Source organism: Lineus longissimus, chromosome 11, assembly GCF_910592395.1.
Source record: "Lineus longissimus chromosome 11, tnLinLong1.2, whole genome shotgun sequence".
Lineage (NCBI taxonomy): Eukaryota > Metazoa > Nemertea > Pilidiophora > Heteronemertea > Lineidae > Lineus > Lineus longissimus.
Genome location: NC_088318.1, coordinates 18100832 through 18120578, shown reverse-complemented (window position 1 = coordinate 18120578; position 19747 = coordinate 18100832). Strand labels below are relative to the sequence as shown.

The 19747-nt window shown below is 40.8% G+C and overlaps 1 protein-coding gene across 6 annotated transcripts in view; it reads right to left on the bottom strand.

Annotated features, from left to right (window-relative positions):
- The window catches only part of LOC135496139 (piezo-type mechanosensitive ion channel component 2-like), a 79885-nt gene that overhangs the window by 50812 nt on the left and 9326 nt on the right, over nucleotides 1-19747 (bottom strand). The window lies entirely within an intron of this gene.

Genomic DNA, 19747 nt, shown 5'->3' with positions numbered 1-19747 from the left:
TGGCGACACTGCTTTGCAGCCCTGAGAGAACAAGTTATCCAGATTGGCACTTTGTTGCTTGAACTGTTCAGGTTGTCAATGACGTTGGGGGGGCTATTCAAGGTGGCGATGCGGATGGAAAAAAGTCAGAAAGTCTCCATATCTTTTCAGAATGGTGAAACTAGCATATTTACTTTGATATCTTCTCAATAAAACTCAGAGCAGCCCACTCACAAAAAGTATTAACTGGTAAAAAGTGAAAGAAAACCTATATCAGTCATAGGACAGAATAAGTCCAAATCTGTCCTTTGGGAACTAAATCACCCAAAATGATGTTGATATATTGCTAATGGTCCCGTTGGTCTTCAAAGACCATTGAGTACGAGCTCAGATAAGCCTTGGCCCATTTCCTTTCTAAGTATACAATTACACAAAATAGTCTCAGCATGAAATCAGTTTCTCACAAAATAATCGATCAGTCTGGAAGAGAGTGTTGTGCTTTTTGTGAGATGCTTCCTCCTTTCTCGGAGCAAGTTTCGAAAAGTAGATTAAACATTCTGTTGAGCCAAACTGTTCCATCATTGAAGAGTACTTCATTATCTAACAGAACAGCCATCGATATTTTAACCTTACAGAACCTGCAAGAGTATTAAAGTAGTTCATGTGTTCAGGAACATTTTTTTTCTGCTCAAAATGAAGAAACATCATCAGCCCCCAAAAAAACATCATCAGTATCAAAAATTTTTTTGACTTTGAAAATTTTTCAGAATTTTGAACTTATGAAAAGATGAAAAGATTTCTAAGTCCAAATATTTTTTTCACTTGTTTTTTTTCTGCTCAAAATGAAGAAACATCATCAGTCCCAAAAGTTTTTTGATTTTGGAAATTTTTCAGAATTTGGAACTATTCTCTATCAAAACTGAACATAGCTCAACCGGCTTAAAGCGACGGCACAATATTTACCACTAAAACACATGGAGTAAAGCATGGGTGTAACATATCATGCTGAAATGGAATTAATGAGGATACGTATGAACGAACCACTAATATAGAGTGCTTGCTGAATAATTGATTGGCTAATTAGCCCAGGGCTGACAAATTTCATTATCGGTGATCCAGGTGTGCGACCAGACGCGTATAAGCGATTAAACCTCGATGAATATCATATATCAGACCATAAAAACAGTGGAAAGTTCCACAAATCAATTAAGCTATGATAGTATTAAGGAATTAACATTGCATTTGGGGGTCTCTGTACTTAACTAGAGATCGGGAGGGTGGAGCTCAAACTTAGGGCAAACCTAAGGTGGTTTGGTCGAAAGGGTCTCATACCACTTATTTCACAAACAACTCGACATGTTGAGCATGATCCAAAATATCTTGCAAATCATTTTAGTGAAAGGTACTATTGTAACTATAGAATATGATACAAATCATTGAGACAGATATCTTGACTCGAATGAGTTGGTAGCATGAATAATCATGCAAATGTCCTCCTCAAGAAGTATGATATATTCTTTAGCAAATATAACGAGTGGTATAATTCGTCATGTAGGGAGGATAAGAGTTGCTGAGTGGTTGCCTACAGTAATAAATCAGTTCTGAGGCAGCTATAATGCGTCAATGCTTGGGAGTGGGAGACCTTGATTAAGTCTGTAAACTTCAAGGGAACGTTACTGCAATTTGTGATGCTTTGATGCCTTGGAAGAGACACTATTATTTTCTGAGGATGATGATATACATTCAAAGAGCACCCCCTCAACATTAAAATGGTAAACCACATCTGTGCTGGACAAAATATACATATATAGCCACTCCTCCTTTAATACACTAATTCCAATCATCCATGACAACTAGTCTTTTATAGAAAGAAGAAAGGCATTGCACAAGCATAACAATGGTACCTTAGCTTCACATTGGACAACAGATCAAATCAGATTAGCCAATCAAGACATCAGGATCTTCATGAATGAAAAGATTAAGAGTCACATGACTAATTACTTGGATCAACCAGTTCTAACTGCTCTGTGCATTTTGAATCTGTACATTGTTTGGCATTGGGCTGAGGTGTGTGTAGAAATTAGTTCTCTAATTTTTTTGAACTGCATGATCAGATTCATCTGAATTTCCTATTTATTTGAAGAAGCTGCTCGGTCAGCAAAGCAGCAGTGTTTAATGCTGGAAGTTGACAGACTTTTGACCCAAACTGCATTTCAACAGTTGAACATTTCTCTAATTTTTACTTTCCTATATATATTTTAGTTGAGCCTAAACCAGAGGCATGTTTGCCAAGACATCAGCTGCTCCAAGTGAGGTAAGTATTACTTCTGCTCTTCTTTCAAGAAGTACCTCACTTTTGTGTATCCTACTGATTGAGCTGAAACCACATGGCTACATTCCACATGCAGCAGCTGCTTTATTTACTTCATTTTTCTTGGTATCATGAAGTTCAGGATGGGGTTCACTTGTCTTTCATGTACAAGGTTGTCCAGTTGGGGTTCAGTGTCCTTTTGCATACCACTTCTTTTGCAGACATCGGCCACACATTCTTATCAATATTCCTAGGGCTGTGGGAGAGGATTCTTGTCTAAACAGTACCATTCTTTCATCCGATGGTCAGGGTTGAATGTTCTGGTGAATGGCTTCCTCAAGTCAAAATATCTCTTAAATAGAGTTAATCATTGGTGCAATATGGGTTACATTTAAATGATGTTATAACATTAAAAGAATATCAACCTATGTTTAAAACGGATAATGTAAGTTTTAAATATATATTTGGCCCCACTATCCCGACTGTGGTGTAGCACCCGACTGTAACAGGTTGAATAGGGAATATTACTGTTATGGATGTCAGATAGTGGGTTCCTGGCATATGCAAACAAGTTCAATGGGCATAGTCAACCCACACGGCGACACCAAGGACCGCTGGCTGATCTATTGATATGTTCGCAGGAGGGTGTCAAAGTCGGGGAGGCGAAGAGCCACTTGTCTCCTGTAGGGGGTTCATTAGGAAGTGTTTGCATATGTTAAGCCAATAAACACAAGGTGTTAATCCAATTCAGTTTTGGGTTTGGCGGAGAAAACTAATCTTACATAAGTCCCAGAACAATATCATATGTCTTTATGGCAATATTTATTACTGGGACCCAGTACAGTGCCGTTCTATCCAATATTCCTGGGGCTGTGGGAGAGGCTTCTTGTCTAAACAGTACCATTCTGCCCCCTCTAAGGCACACAGTGGTAACTCACAAAGTTCTGACTAAACACAAGTTGTTAATTCTTTAGTCATGGGTTTGGCGGAGAAAACTAATCTTACATAAGTCCCAGAACAATATCATATGTCTTTATGGCAATATTTATTACTGGGACCCAGTACAGTGCCGTTCTATCCAATATTCCTGGGGCTGTGGGAGAGGCTTCTTGTCTAAACAGTACCATTCTGCCCCCTCTAAGGCGTACAGTGGTAACTTACAAAGTGACTAAACACAGGTTGTTGATCCTTCAGTTTTGAGTTTGGCGGAGAAAACTAATCTTACATAAGTCCCAGAACAATATCATATGTCTTTATGGCAATATTTATTACTGGGACCCAGTACAGTGCCGTTCTATCCAATATTCCTGGGGCTGTGGGAGAGGCTTCTTGTCTAAACAGTACCATTCTGCCCCCTCTAAGGTATACAGTGGTAACTGATGAATAAATGGCTAAATGAAAGTAGGTTGAACACAAGGTGTTGATACTTTACAAGTGTATCGGGGAGATAACTGACCTTACAGAAGGGCCAGATGATAACTCAAAGACTGATGAATTCATAATGAACCATGACACCATGGGTCTTTCTGATTGTGTACAATTTAATGATCTCTTGCAGACTTCTCTGCCGTGACTCGATCCTCCTTCTAACAGAAACATGTTCATGGGACACATACCCCATGGAATATGACACTTCGAAAACATGAACAAAGCTTATTTTCAGTCCTTCTCTTAACTTGCGCTAGATGACAATTTCTTTTCAGTCTTGTTGACATTTTTGACAAACTAGTGAACCTTGACAAGTACAGCATGATTATGTTAACGGCAACCTTCTTCACCCGATGGTCAGGGTTGAATGTTCTGGTGCATGGCTTCCTCAAGCCAAATATCTCTTAAATAGAGTTAATCATTGGTGCAATATGGGTTACATTTAAATGATGTTATAAAATTAAAAGAATATCAACCTATGTTTAAAACGGATAATGTAAGTTTTAAATATATTTGGCCCCACTATCCCGACTGTGGTGTAGCACCCGACTGTAACAGTTTGAATAGGGAATATTACTGTTATGGATGTCAGATAGTGGGTTCCTGGCATATGCAAACAAGTTCAATGGGCATAGTCAACCCACGCGGCGACACCAAGGACCGCTGGCTGATCTATTGATATGTTCGCAGGAGGGTGTCAAAGTCGGGGAGGCAAAGAGCCACTTGTCTCCTGTAGGGGGTTCATTAGGAAGTGTTTGCATATGTTAAGCCAATAAACACAAGGTGTTAATCCAATTCAGTTTTGGGTTTGGCGGAGAAAACTAATCTTACATAAGTCCCAGAACAATATCATATGTCTTTATGGCAATATTTATTACTGGGACCCAGTACAGTGCCGTTCTATCCAATATTCCTGGGGCTGTGGGAGAGGCTTCTTGTCTAAACAGTACCATTCTGCCCCCTCTAAGGCACACAGTGGTAACTCACAAAGTTCTGACTAAACACAAGTTGTTAATTCTTTAGTCATGGGTTTGGCGGAGAAAACTAATCTTACATAAGTCCCAGAACAATATCATATGTCTTTATGGCAATATTTATTACTGGGACCTAGTACAGTGCCGTTCTATCCAATATTCCTGGGGCTGTGGGAGAGGCTTCTTGTCTAAACAGTACCATTCTGCCCCCTCTAAGGCACACAGTGGTAACTCACAAAGTTCTGACTAAACACAAGTTGTTAATTCTTTAGTCACGGGTTTGGCGGAGAAAACTAATCTTACATAAGTCCCAGAACAATATCATATGTCTTTATGGCAATATTTATTACTGGGACCCAGTACAGTGCCGTTCTATCCAATATTCCTGGGGCTGTGGGAGAGGCTTCTTGTCTGAACAGTACCATTCTGCCCCCTCTAAGGCGTACAGTGGTAACTTACAAAGTTCTGACTAAACACAAGTTGTTAATTCTTTAGTCATGGGTTTGGCGGAGAAAACTAATCTTACATAAGTCCCAGAACAATATCATATGTCTTTATGGCAATATTTATTACTGGGACCCAGTACAGTGCCGTTCTATCCAATATTCCTGGGGCTGTGGGAGAGGCTTCTTGTCTAAACAGTACCATTCTGCCCCCTCTAAGGCACACAGTGGTAACTCACAAAGTTCTGACTAAACACAAGTTGTTAATTCTTTAGTCATGGGTTTGGCGGAGAAAACTAATCTTACATAAGTCCCAGAACAATATCATATGTCTTTATGGCAATATTTATTACTGGGACCCAGTACAGTGCCGTTCTATCCAATATTCCTGGGGCTGTGGGAGAGGCTTCTTGTCTGAACAGTACCATTCTGCCCCCTCTAAGGCGTACAGTGGTAACTTACAAAGTGACTAAACACAGGTTGTTGATCCTTCAGTTTTGAGTTTGGCGGAGAAAACTAATCTTACATAAGTCCCAAAACAATATCATATGTCCTTGTGGCAATATTTATTATTGGGACCCAGTACAGTGCCGTTCTATCCAATATTCCTGGGGCTGTGGGAGAGGCTTCTTGTCTAAACAGTACCATTTCGCCCCCTCTAAGGCATACCAATGGTAACTCATAAACACAAGATTTTAATCCTTGTCTTGGGTGTCTTTGAGAGAACTGATCATACACAATTCCCAACCTACTCGTCAGCCAGCTGACAGATTCCCTGGGTCGAACGTGTTACTGAGATGTTTTCGAAGAGATACTTGTGGCTGTTGGAGAAACTTCTTGTCTTCACAGTACCATTCTGCCCCCTCTAAGGCACACAGTGGTAACTGATAAGCTAACTGTAAATAAAAGTAGGTTGAACACAGGATGAAAATCTTTCAATCCCGGGTATCGTCAAGAAAACCATATATTTTACAGGGGCGTAAACAATATGTCAACTGTGCCACTAACATCCCTCCATTCAGAAGCTCCTGAGACATTTGTAGCATCCTTCAGTCTGGACTTTTCCCTCCACTGATTGCCTCCAACCTTCTCTGATTGTCCTTCATTAGTATCCTGGGAAGCAACTGCACTTACTTACTTTTCATATCTGCTTTACGGCCGGCCACACTGCCAATGTAACTGACTTCACTACAAGGAGGTAAATCAGAGATTTCCCAACGTTCTTAGAAGTCGGGCAATAGTCAGTATTGTTACTCTTTGCATGCGTAATTCTGATTCTAATTTTGAAGGTTCAGACCAGCAGAAGATCCTCCACCTCAATTAGGCTAGTCCAGCTTGTGCCATCCCCGGGTTTCAATCACATCTAATGGTTTCCCAAATAAAAGCTGGGTGGCAAGCTAAGGTAGGGTGCTTGAGCACAGGATGGCCCAGGCAACCTCAATACAAGGTAACGTTGTGATATTTAGTTACAAATATGCTCTGCTTTAAGACAGCAGCATTTGACAATTAGGAGCGTTCTTCAGTAATATCGATGACCACATGCCTTGCTCCGAGTCAAATCCATCGAGAAGAAGCCTACAACAAAGATTTGAGAAGGATATTCCCAGGTAGTTCTTAGAGATTTTGCCACGAATTGGCGCTGTTAATTTTAATTTTGATTTTTTATTTTGAAGATTCTCAGCCCCATGAACATGACGAATGGCCACCCTGAGCGAGAAAGGGAAGATCCAAGAGAATCAATCCATGGGTTCACTAGAAAACAGATTGGCAGTCCTGTTTCAAGTTGACATTAGCTACGGCTGGGCTACAAGGCTCTGCTGGAACACTGCAGCTTTTCACAATTAGGAGTATTCCTCAGTGAGATTGATAACCAACATACCTTTGACCAGAGGAATTACAAGGTGTGTGAAACTAGAAACAAATTATGTTTCTGGTCATCAGCACCTTTAAAGGTATTAGACTGTTGGAATTTACTTTGATCACATGCAATTCCTCGGAGTAATTGCAATTTGAACTGACAGGCAATGTAGTATACACTTCGCCCTGGTGCACAAGCTGAACATTTTCAATTCAGAGGCAACTGGCCTCTTATGATTGCCTGAAACACACCTGCTCATCATGTTAATCGAAGAAGAATTCATGCCTGTCTTTTTCTCAAAAGTAGTCATTGTCAATGTATGATGTTATGATGAATTAAAGTACAATATGTTGATTTATTCTGTTCATCACCACAGCAGGACTGGAGCAATTACAGAACAAACAAAACAAAATGTTTGAATAATTGACATTTGCCAACTTCAGTATAATCTATACTTGAATATTGGTGTAACACTTTCAAATGTCCCTCTTCGAAAGGATTGGGGTATAGTTCTCTGCAGAGCCATGACCTCCACCTCAGAGATTAAAGGTGCACTATAGAATCCTTTGTCCTCAGGACAGATTTTCCTCCACACCCGCTCCGGTTGCAACTGCAGACACTTTTGCTTGGGCGATCAAAATAGCAGGGTATTGAAATACCTCTGTGAACAGACCACAGAGGATAAGTCACAACCAGTCCTCTTGAGACGCCAGATACGTGATGGTGTGAAAGGAGCTTTAGTCCCCCAGTTCAGTAGTCCTCCATTGTTTATTCAAAGACTGAAGTCAAGGTCTTGGCTTCCTCTACCCCAGTGTAAGGTTTTTGTGTGCTTCCGTTCATGCTCACTCTATGAGTGAACTAAGAACATAATGCCCCCCATACTCCACTTCGCTGAGTAAGGCATCCAGGCATGATGATAATGTTATTGGACCAGGGACGATTATAATGGGCAAATATTGGTGGAAATACTCTGAGGGAATGAAGTTTTTCAGGAAATATGCCAAAATTATTCCAACATTCCAACGAAAATGAATTACCATGGCTGTTTTTATTCATCACGGGTTCTAACGACCGCAGAAGTTTTAAATGATACCAAACTGTCCTGTTTGGAACAAAAACGAGGAAACCGGTGCAATTTATATTGTCCTCCTGGGTTGGAACTTGCCGCATAACTGATAGTCTGCGTAGTATTAATTGGATAAGTTCCCATAGTGTACAGCAGGATGATGTACCATGATCCAATTACACAATATCCTGGTCAGAAGTAAGTTACTTGCTATATGAAACATTTCACTGACACTCTGAAAGACCGTGCAGCTCCAGCATGAGTTATAACTCTGCACGCCTGTGCAGGTTTGGATTTTGAATTCAAGGATCCTGGTAGAAAGACATCTGCTTCTTGGACAACTGTCTCCACTGGTAGAAAGACATCTGCTTCTTGGACAACTGTCTCCACTGGTAGAAAGACATCTGCTTCTTGGACAACTGTCTCCACTGGTAGAAAGACATCTGCTTTTTGGACAACTGTCCCCACTGGTAGAAAGACATCTGCTTCTTGGACAACTGTCCCCACTGGTAGAAAGACATCTGCTTCTTGGACAACTGTCCCCACTGGTAGAAAGACATCTGCTTCTTGGACAACTGTCCCCACTGGTAGAAAGACATCTGCTTCTTGGACAACTGTCTCCACTGGTAGAAAGACATCTGCTTCTTGGACAACTGTCCCCGCTGGTAGAAAGACATCTGCTTCTTGGACAACTGTCCCCACTGGTAGAAAGACATCTGCTTCTTGGACAACTGTCCCCACTGGTAGAAAGACATCTGCTTCTTGGACAACTGTACCCACTGTCTGTACTTTACAATAGCCTGGTGAGGCCTGTGTTCGGTTTCTTCATGCCCAAGGTGCCAGAGTGTCCGAGGACGGTGTCTTCGAACATAATTCCTAAACCACATGTTTTTGACTACGAGAGTTGCTCATGAAACCAGTGTAGATCAGGCTTACTTAAGGGATCACCTGCCTTCTCCTTTTTTACCTCTGCATTGAAAATATGCATCACACAACACAACAGTGCAGTAATACTTAATGACTTCGATCAATCTGACCCCACTATTGGCGACAGAAAAACTGATACTAATTATAAAACATTCACAGGGCATTGTACAAAGAATATATTACTTTTTATGGAAAGTAACTCGGCCTATTCATCTCAAAATTCAATTTCACTTGACAGCAACGGTGTTAAAATTTGATAAACGACTAAAGGAGATGAGTAAACTGTGTTGAATGTTGGTGTTCGTATTTATTATTGAAGTTAAATGCGTCAAGTGAAGGAGACTGCTTAGTTTGGCTTTTAAATCTATTAACGTTTTTTCAGAAGTGTCTGCCACATGCACACTTTCCTGTTTCTGAATAGGTGTTGATATTAATTATTGGAGTTGGTGTTGAATGCACCGAGGCTGCAAGCTGAAGTGACTTTTTTGTGTCAAGTTTGGCTTTTAAACTATTTAGATTTTTCCATCTGTCATGAGCCTGGACTCTAAAGCACTGCAAAATCAAGCATTTTTATTTGCTGTGACCGGCAACAGAGACACGAAAACATCACGATTGCAATTTAACCAATTCAAGAACTGGCAGAAGCTGTTGTTGTGGGATTGCTCCATTGCAGATCACAGCGACTACTGTTGTTCATGTTGTAAGCAGAGGACCGCTGTTTGGCCTAATCCTGATCAAATTATGTTATAATAAGCCCAATGTGAGAAAAGAAGTGTGTATTCCAAATGGTGTAATTGAGAATAACGAGAGGGCAGGGCTTCATCTATCAAGCACTGAGAACAAACGTCACTAGCAGTAACAAAGGGTAAATTCCCCGTAACTCGGGCCATAAACAAACAAAAACATCGCCAACACCAGATACACGACCGATATTCTCCATCTTAGCATTGTTATCAAGCAGCTAACATCACCAACAGGCCATTAGCCAACTCTCTGAAGAATGCTAACCCAGCTATTGATTAGCGCAGCACCAATAAGCCAGTAAGAATTAGGCTGCTCCTGGATGGCACAATTATCAAGGCGACGTGCCTTCCTAAGTCTCTCTTGACTCAGATTTGCTCACTCTTCATCGGAAAGCAACGATTTGTGTCTGCAGTGTGAATTACATCTGAGGGCTGTTTCTTTCCGATCCCGACTCAGCATTATTTTTCTAACATGGATGGCTTCCTTTTATTCGCTTTTCACTAAGCCAGTTCTTAAGAGTCAACAATATTTCCCTGAAAGCAAGGCAAATATTAGACTCCTGTCGGTATTTTTCACAAAATGACATTTTTAGGATTCATAAGTCAAACCCACTGTTTTCACTTTATTTCAAAGAGTAGAGGGTTTCAAGGTACTTGGCCCTGAGAATTTGTGAAGATGTAACATCTATTCACAGGATTATCCAGGCAATGAAAGTGTAGAGCAAGTGATAGATTCTAAAAACTGGCCTCGAGCACCTCCATGCACACCCTACTACATATAGAAACACTTCACAACAGCAATGGCAACAGATTCTCTTTTTCCCATGATCTAAACTGTTCCAAGCAAGAAGTCAATAGAAGAAGTCGCAATCTCAATGTTATATTGGTTCTGAAGTAGTCCGTGAATATTGTCAGCGGCAAAATGAATTTCTTGCTTTCATTCCTCATGTCAAGAGCACTTGGCATCGAATAGTTTGGGAGGCTAATAGTTTTCTTAATGAGAAATACGACACTGAAATACAATGCATAACACTACTTTGGCTACTTTTCTCTTTGTGACACGTAATAACACGATAGCTGGTCGCACATACCATGAAATGATGTCGACTGAATCTCGTGAGCAATGATTCTTTGTAAAAGTACAATTCAAAGGTTTCAGCTATGGAAGGTTCATTATAGTCCCCAACGTCCTTCACCAAATGTAATACTATGGAACCATTATCTCTCTAGCATAACTGCTATTGCAAACAATTAACCGCAATATTTCTCAATGTTGGCCAACTATTATTAGTGTACTTAGATTCTCACATCGTAATTGTCATGAAGATGGGTATATCAGTTAATTACCTGGCGCAAGGCTGTATCATTTTATTTGTACACATCACTAAAATTAGCTGTTTGTTGTTATGGTACACACTGGATGCGTAATTTGGCAAACATACTCTCCAAATTGATAGAGGCAGTTAGCATAAGGACACCTCATACAGTGTTGTCAGAAAGCGTACAGGGACCGCAACCCCTAGTGCTAGGTGGCTGAAACTTGGTGTGGTGGAAGCTTTGGGCAATATGCTCAGAAAACCTGAGCCATAGTTGTATGCGCTAGTTCCTGTCATTTCTTGTAACAAAGCAAAGCATTGTATGTAATTTCGTAGTTGAATGTAGAGGTCGTCGCAGGCGTTAAGATGACTGCATGGGACAGTGTCAGTACATGTGCCTTTCTTGTACTATGCTACTCCTGGCATCAATCCATATGGAGAGATATCATCATGTATTCTCTGGTTACATTACAAACATCATTCCAGCAATTTGTAGCGTAGATCCTGATGATGATGGCTCATAATCGCCATACGTCTCTCAATGTCGGTACTTGGTAGTCATTTAATGTACAGGGTATCTAACATTCAGCTTCATGGCAATAGTAATAGCTCGGTACCTACTGCTTACCAGCTGCATATGATGTCCATAGCTAGCAGTAGGTTCAGGGAGCATCTCAAAAAGGTTGACGCCTTAAAAGACAACACATTTCAGTCCCTCCTTGCACCTCCTCCCCCTTCCCTAAAGACTAAAGTCTGGACGGTAAAACTGATGATCCCCATCCTGCTTTTTAGGCTTCAACCGCTTTGGAGATGCTGCTGAAATGCCGGGATCATTACTATGTTCAATCCCCAACGAAGCATTCACAAGAAGATTATCGTAGTAATGATATCCATCTAAATCTCAAAACACAGTTGTCTAAAACATTTACTGTGTTTCCAGGAAAATGATCCACATCCAGTTCTAAACTAGAATTCATCATCTGATGAGAGAGATGCAAAAACAACTGTTGATTGTACACGTCAATTTGTGTCTTCACTTGGTTTTTCGATCAGAGGGGAACCTACTTGTATCTCACCTGGTAATTCCATCTCTGAGAGGAACCTCAAAGTTAATGGTTGAAGCAGATCAAAGTAGGATGTACTTTTATGCTTAATGAGATTACATTGCAAAGTTAAATTTACTGACTGAAATCAAACTGAAACTCATCACTCAACTTTTATTAAGTTAGAGATGTCCTCAGTTTAGTGTCATACTATTAATCAGTAATTAGAGCAATTATGATTCTTCTGAAAATACCAACAGCTGCTGCCTTTGTGGTGGAAAGTACATTTCATTCACATTCACAAAACTCTCTCAACTGGTTTGGCCACTGTAGGTAACTTGTTAGAATTCTCAGGGGTGGTACCAGTCACTATAGAACCATTGGTAATTTCATTTCTTGATCAGAATGACTGGACCTTTACCACTGGAAACATTTTGATTTGAAGAGGGAAACTGTCCCTATGATTGCTGTGTGAGGTCACTACCAAAATAAGGCTCTAGCGAGCAACATATAATATTCCATTTACATTCGAATACCAGGAGGAATCTTCCCCTACAAGGTCAATTAGCTCTGAGCCAAAGAGCAAACTGCAGTTGACATGACTTTTTGAGCACTGCTGTCCCGATACGAACCACATCTCACTGGCCTCCAAACATCAACAGACTCTAACTATATAACAAGGATCTACTAATGCAATAAATTCTGTGGAAATCCCATAACAGATGAATGATGGAGGCAGATAAATTTCAATTATTGCTTACAAGCATCACACTTTAGCGTGGTTTCTCTCATGACAATCATCACCGGGGATAGGCTGGCAAAAATGACCATGAAATTTGTATAGTTGTACAGTTAATGTCCAGTCAGGGGCAGTTAGAGCTCAGTGCAGGCCATTACACCACTTACTGCTTAAACTGTCAAGGAAAGTCTGTTTTTGGTGGCAGGCTTGTGGCAACAGAGATACTCTGTCCGTAGCCTCCCAGGTTGGCGTAGTGGATTCCAAATTCAAGGGCAAGATGGCATGCTTGGTGACCGCAAGCACTTCCTTATCTGGCATGCCTTCTCGGAGTAATACACACCACTACAACTCTCGCACAGCAATGGCTGGCGAGACATTTCCTGGGGAATAACTCAAACAAGGTTAACCACATTGGCTAGACCTTTCCTGTAGTTGTTAAGATGCATGTTTGAAGATTCTCCACGGTAGACATCTCCAATATTAATGACATACTGGTGGCTAGGTATGCACCGGCAGGAGATTTCACCAGGCCATTCATTGTTTGTACTCACCAAAACTGCAGGCTAATGAATAGTTGCTCAACTTACCAGCTTCTTGTAGAAAGGTAATACAATGATAAATTTCCTACTGTACAATATATTCGGTTTCCTTCATTCCGACACTTACCTGAAATGAGAAAGATTGGGAGAAAGCGCATGAGGAAATGAAGCATTTTAGGGGAAGAAATCTCTGTTGATGACATAACCTTCACTGGAGGACCATCTGACTTCTAAAAGTATCAATGCATGTCATGTACAACCTTCCTCAAGGGTACGACACACTTGATTACGACAGACTTTATACGACAACATCTCTAAATCATATGGTAAAAGCAATGACATCCAAAAGTAACAGTCCAAAACAGACTTGGCAAGTTATCACCTTTTGGCCAAGACACGAGCCATTTCGACATGTGATCGCCAAGATTGTGCCTCTACAAGCAATGGCACTCAAAGCCATTAGCCTTATAATGACCATTGTGTGATGCCGCAACAAGATTTCACCAAGTCAAGTGGATGACAAATTACCCCTAAACTTCGACACTTTTGTAGCCATGTTGTGTTGTTAACTTGAGGAGGTGCTTGTGAGCCGCACATTGATACTTGCATTAGATCAAATACTGGTTGCTCCTAAACTAAGAGAGCCAAGGCTTTTCTGTCAAACATTCAGGCAGTTCACTTCTTAGGGATGAATTCCTATGTGGACCATGAGGTCGCATCTTCCTGGGCATGGCAGAGGGTTCCCCTCCTCAACCTGGTGATCTGCCAGCTGAAAATCATCATTTGCCCCACCCTGAAAAAGCCACACCCCCGAACAATTTGTACCACACGCTATAGTTACATTATGTACTCGGCCAATATCAAAACAAGATCAAATAATACACCGTATTAGATGTGTTAGCTCGATAACAAATTTATCATAGAAAAACCCATATTTCACCAACCAGCTTATACTCTATATGACAGCTTTCCCAGTATGAATTCATTCAATATCAAGCTCACTGAGTGGAATATATACATTTGCCAGACAACCTTCGAAAAAGAATGGTAATTCCTCGTCTATTTGATGGTGTACATTAGGCCGACAAGGGATACTTTTGTCTATTAGGATGTTTTTGATTGAAATGTATGTGGATACAACAGCCAAACTGACTTCCCCCAGGAGCATACTCGTCGCCAAATAGTCCATTTCCACTTTCATGACCATGGGGTATACAGGCAATCATAAACTCATACATCAAGCAGACACATTTGTTGTTTTGAAAGCCCCTTTTCAAACTTTGCTCACAGTCAAAAAGCCTTTGAAGTGCAATATGATGGGAGCATTTTTCAATGAAAAATCACCACATCTCAATCAGCGTGATTTCTCTTAGATATGGCTAAACTGTGATCGGTATTACCAAGTTGTTTAGTTATTGCAATACAATCAGACTTTTCCGTGATTTGGTTTATTCAGGCTAAACAGTGTTTGAAACGTAACCATGCTTGAGGGTGGATGACTTCAGCCATAATTCCGCCACATCAGTGATACCCCAAAGACCAAACATATTCAATTGCAACACAGATATACATTCTTTATAGCCAACACGAAGGGGCAAATCATCCCTTCAAGGATTTGACCACACCATTTCCACCCCGGACTTGATGAAGTGGACAGCCCAAGACAAAGGATAGATCAGACAGATACAATCGGCCTTGAGGTGGACCCAGAGGAGCGAATAGATATATCTATGTCTGAATATCAACAGCCCATCCTGCTCAAGGAAATGAACATCCTATATCGAGATCAGAACCTTGTAGTTGAAACAGAAAGCTGGCGATGAATCAGAAGGGGCATTGATTTCATCGCAGGCAGACAGCGTGAGACAAGATCTGATCAGACAACTGCACTTGGCCCTGAGAGTGACCCAGAGGAGCACACCAATATCTTTGTCCAATTATCAATGGTGCGTCCCGGCACTAACCCAAGGAAATGAACAGCTGAGATCCAGATCTAGACTGTAATGATGGACTGACTATATATGCTGGAAGCGGAGGCAGCTGTCTAGTTTTCACGCACGATTGGAATCACTCAGATAAGCTAACAACTGGCTGTCTGTGTAAACCGTCATACTGCCTGTTGGGTTAAATAGTCACTGCCTTTAGAGACACAAATTTGACCACAAGAAAGGACAGCCTCTTTTTGCTATCTTTTCTAAAATAACTTGGGCACTTGAGGGTTGATATTTATGACACTTTTCCGGGCCGCTAGCTTAAAGTATTGGAAAACACTTCCTCCTTGATGTTACAATATGAATCATGCTCAGAATAATTACAAGACAAGGTATAATTACATTTTCCTTATTAGCTCTCCAGCCGATAATTGCACTTGACTGTGAAAACTCATCTCTTGGCAGCTGCAACAAGTTGTGAAAAGTCCCAAGATTGATTAAACTTTGGGTCATACCATCATGTATTACCTTCCATCTTTCTTAAGAAGAATTGCTCTGTTGCCAGACTTTCCTCTCCCAATTTGACTTTCTGACAGCGTACTGGAATCTCCTACATTACATCACAAATCCCCAATACTGCTATAAAAAGAGCTTTAAAATGTCCCAGTCAACGCTCAAATTTTGTTATCAAGTTTTATAAATGGCTAGTGCCATCACCCCATTTTTCATCCATTACTCATAACTTCGCAAACACCACGGTATTTGTCAGCTAATATACTGCTCATGATTACACCATGTGTTTGCTGTATACCATGGTGATGGCACAGCCGGAGTTAGAGGACAGTAGATTATGTCTCAATTCAATTACATTTTTCAGTCTGGGTAGTCGTCTGACCAGAATCCAGCTCTAATTTTGGTTATGAATTGGGTAGGAGATAAGTGTGTCATACTGAAGAGAATTCGCTTGATGATATATATACTAAGTATTACTTCTTACCGTTTTGGCAGATATCAAAACACACAGGACTTAAACTGCATGGGATATCGAAAAATAGGATTAACTCTCTGCAACCTGCTGAAGTCTTTTCAGATGAATCAGTTTGTCAAGTTTGTAGAAGAACTAGGCATGTGTGGCAGTTGAATAAATTCTTCTTATATTACGAGCATTGTCAGAAGAGGTGGCATTCAGATCCTCCTGTGCCGGTGGGTTAAACACAGAAAATGGTAGCTCTCAGTGTGGTATTTTAACAATGTCCAATTAAAACAAACGAAAGAGAGTTATTTTGCTTCCAAGCAATTTCCTTCCAACTCATCAATCACCTGAGCAGTTAAAAGTCGATGGTTTACCTCATTAGGTGGGTGATTACATCCTTAATAGGAATGGTTTTAACCGATCAACCATGTTTTCCAGAAGCTACACTTGAAACATCTCTCAACGTTGGCCATCGAGCGTTGGCAGTATGTCTCCTCTCCAACCATTGTCTGTCACATGAGTGATGACCAAGGCAGGTACAGGACCAAAAGGGGACGAGCTCTGAGCATCAACAGAGGACCTGTCACAACTCAAGAATACCTCAAGCAGTATTTAACAGCGCAATAAGGCACATCCTAACAGGTGCCAAAACCATTTCTCCTCACTGCCACCCTGTGGGACACAGAAGGAGAGCCAATCAACAGAGTACCTGCACCTTTGACCCGTCTGAGATATTTTGGACAAGTTGAAGAAAAGGTTCCAGCGAGTCTATTGTGGTTCTCCTAACAGCCTATTCAATTGTTAAGCACCTTTGACAATTAAGGGGTTCCGACCATACTTCTGCAGTCACATAAACTGTAATCGACAAATGACAAATGCAACATTCCATTTCAGGTTCTGTCATTTTCACCCCTCTCTGCCCATCTGCGATAAATTTATCCCGAAGGAGTAAAATCAATTTATTCAGGCAAATCAATCATGTTTAATGGTTACAGGAGTCAATGGTTTACCCTGATAGTGATAGTTGGCTTGATTACATTGTTAATCGAGTTGATGTCAGTTGATCGATTAGGTCTGGGATCATGCCGCTGAAAGGGAATTCAATGCAGTTCTTCACTATCAATTAACGATGAGAACGTCGGCTTGAGGTGGCAAGGTGTCATCAGTAGACTGGCTATCGAGTGCGATGCTCACTGGAAATTGTGACATTGGTATCTATCATTTGGTGTCCGCTGTGGGTGATAGTTGGGGCTTGGGGTGGCGCAAGTCATGCAGTCAACAGCTTCGGATACTGACGGGAAATTTAGCAGTTTGGTATGCGATAAGGGGTTGGCTTGGCGCATGTCATCAGTCAACAGGCTTTAGGTTAGGATACTCACTGATGAGAAATTCAGCTGTTTCATCTTTGTCATTGGAAAGTCTGCTCTGGGAGATAAGGGACTTGGTTTGGGTGGCTCATGTCATCAGTCAACAGGCTTTAGGTTAGGATACTCACTGATGAGAAATTCAGCGGTTTCATCTTTGTCATTGGAAAGTCTGCTCTGGGAGATATGGGGCTTGGTTTGGGTGGCCCATGTCATCAGTCACCTGGCTCTTGGGTACGCTAATCAAATGTATGCCTCAGTAGCAATTTCACGAAACCACGAATATAAATGGCCGCAAGCCATCGTTCGATATCTAGAGCATTTTAACAACGCAAAAGACACAGCCAATGCTTTGGAAATGATAAATCCATCCAATCAAAGGCGAAAACTCCTAATCTGGCTTTGGCAATCCTTGTATGAACGATGAAGTCGTCAGTTTTGATATCGATATGAATCAAAAAGAAATATTGCGAAATGGATTTGCTGACCTAGGTGAAGCTGTTAATGCATCGCAAATGATCAATTCATCTTCGAGATTCAACAGCGGAATCAGAATTTTAACGATGCAATGCTGACACAGCAAATTATTGCATATCAATCTTTCCTAGGGAGTAGAGCAGGCGAAGAAATATTGCTAGAAACGGAAATAGCCATGGACATTTTGCAAACAAGTCAGCACTGCTCAATGCGACTCACAATTTATTATGATTACACAGTTTTTGATGGAGCAAGAATCTTATTTTTGCACCAGAGATAAGGTGAAACATAGTGGTGGTGGAAATGAACTAATCCCCGTCAAAGGGGAGGGGATATTTGTGTGTTGACAGCAACTTCTAGGAAAGTCGTTTGTTTAGTTTAGAGTCATCGTCCAAGCTCTCGGCAGATAAGCTATGCTACGGGAATAAAAGGTTTTAAAGTTGAAAAAGCTGGTATAGATCTTGCAGACTTTCGCCCTCCTTACAGAGTACTGACCAGCGCCGATTCAAATTTCAGCCCAACATTTTGTCCAACCAGGCGGACAAACACAAAGTACAGCTGAACTTCTATCTGAACGCAAAGTGTCATCTAAACCAATGTTACGGCTATAGAGTGCACTTTTATAGGCAATCATGATACATATACTTACCATTTTGACAGTTTTTGTGGCTTTTCCATGATAATAGCTTTTACAGTGTCAGTAATGAAAACTCTTCAGATGGCTCATGTTTTGTCAGACTTCAGAAGCCAACATACTACATAGCACTTTGCTTCTCTTAAGCTGTCAAGAACGGTTTAGGATCTCTTCATCCGTTCTTAAAACAAACATTTAACTTTGAAAGTATCATTTTTGATAAGTAGCTTGACACAAGTCCAAATATTTTAGTCTAAAACAGCTCGTCACGCGCAACAAGCTAATGAAACTATTTTCTCAGATAACACAAGTTCTGCAAAACTGTCCCAAAATCTGAAAACTAACATATTTTCAAGGGCAGTTAAAGCATGTCCTAGCTTTTTCATTTGATATCAAATTTCATGTTGATCACATCTGAATGAGCGTTATTGGGTCATTTCACCCACTTCAACAGGATTTTAATATGACAATAAGTCTGAATAATTTAACAACTAACACCATTTAGACATCCCATTTATTGGGTGTACTGATTGACACTGCCATCACCATGGCTATGGATGGAAGTGCTCACAAACTTCAATTAACCTGTCTGTGGCATTGTACGGCAAAAAGTCATTAGTTTCGGGGAGGGGAGGGGTGAGACAGAATGAGGTGATGGTTTACAAGAATGCCGAATCTGATAAATCACCTCTATCCTGATCAGCGCCTCCAGTATTGGAGGGGTCAGCCAATATTTTGCTGGCTGTGACGTCAAAATCAACAGAGCCTGACTTTACCTACGCTACATTCTGAAAATTACACAGTGGTATCACGTCTCCAATGCTACAGCAAATACCAGAAAATCCCGCTCAGAGGAGTTGGATATTTGCCCAAAGTACTTCAGCGTATAGTTCACGTTGTTATGCAAGCTTCATGTATGTTTGAGTACCAACTGAACATACATCAACCGACACCATCTATTGGAAAGGACCAGATGTTTCTACGTCTTTAAGAACAAAAGTG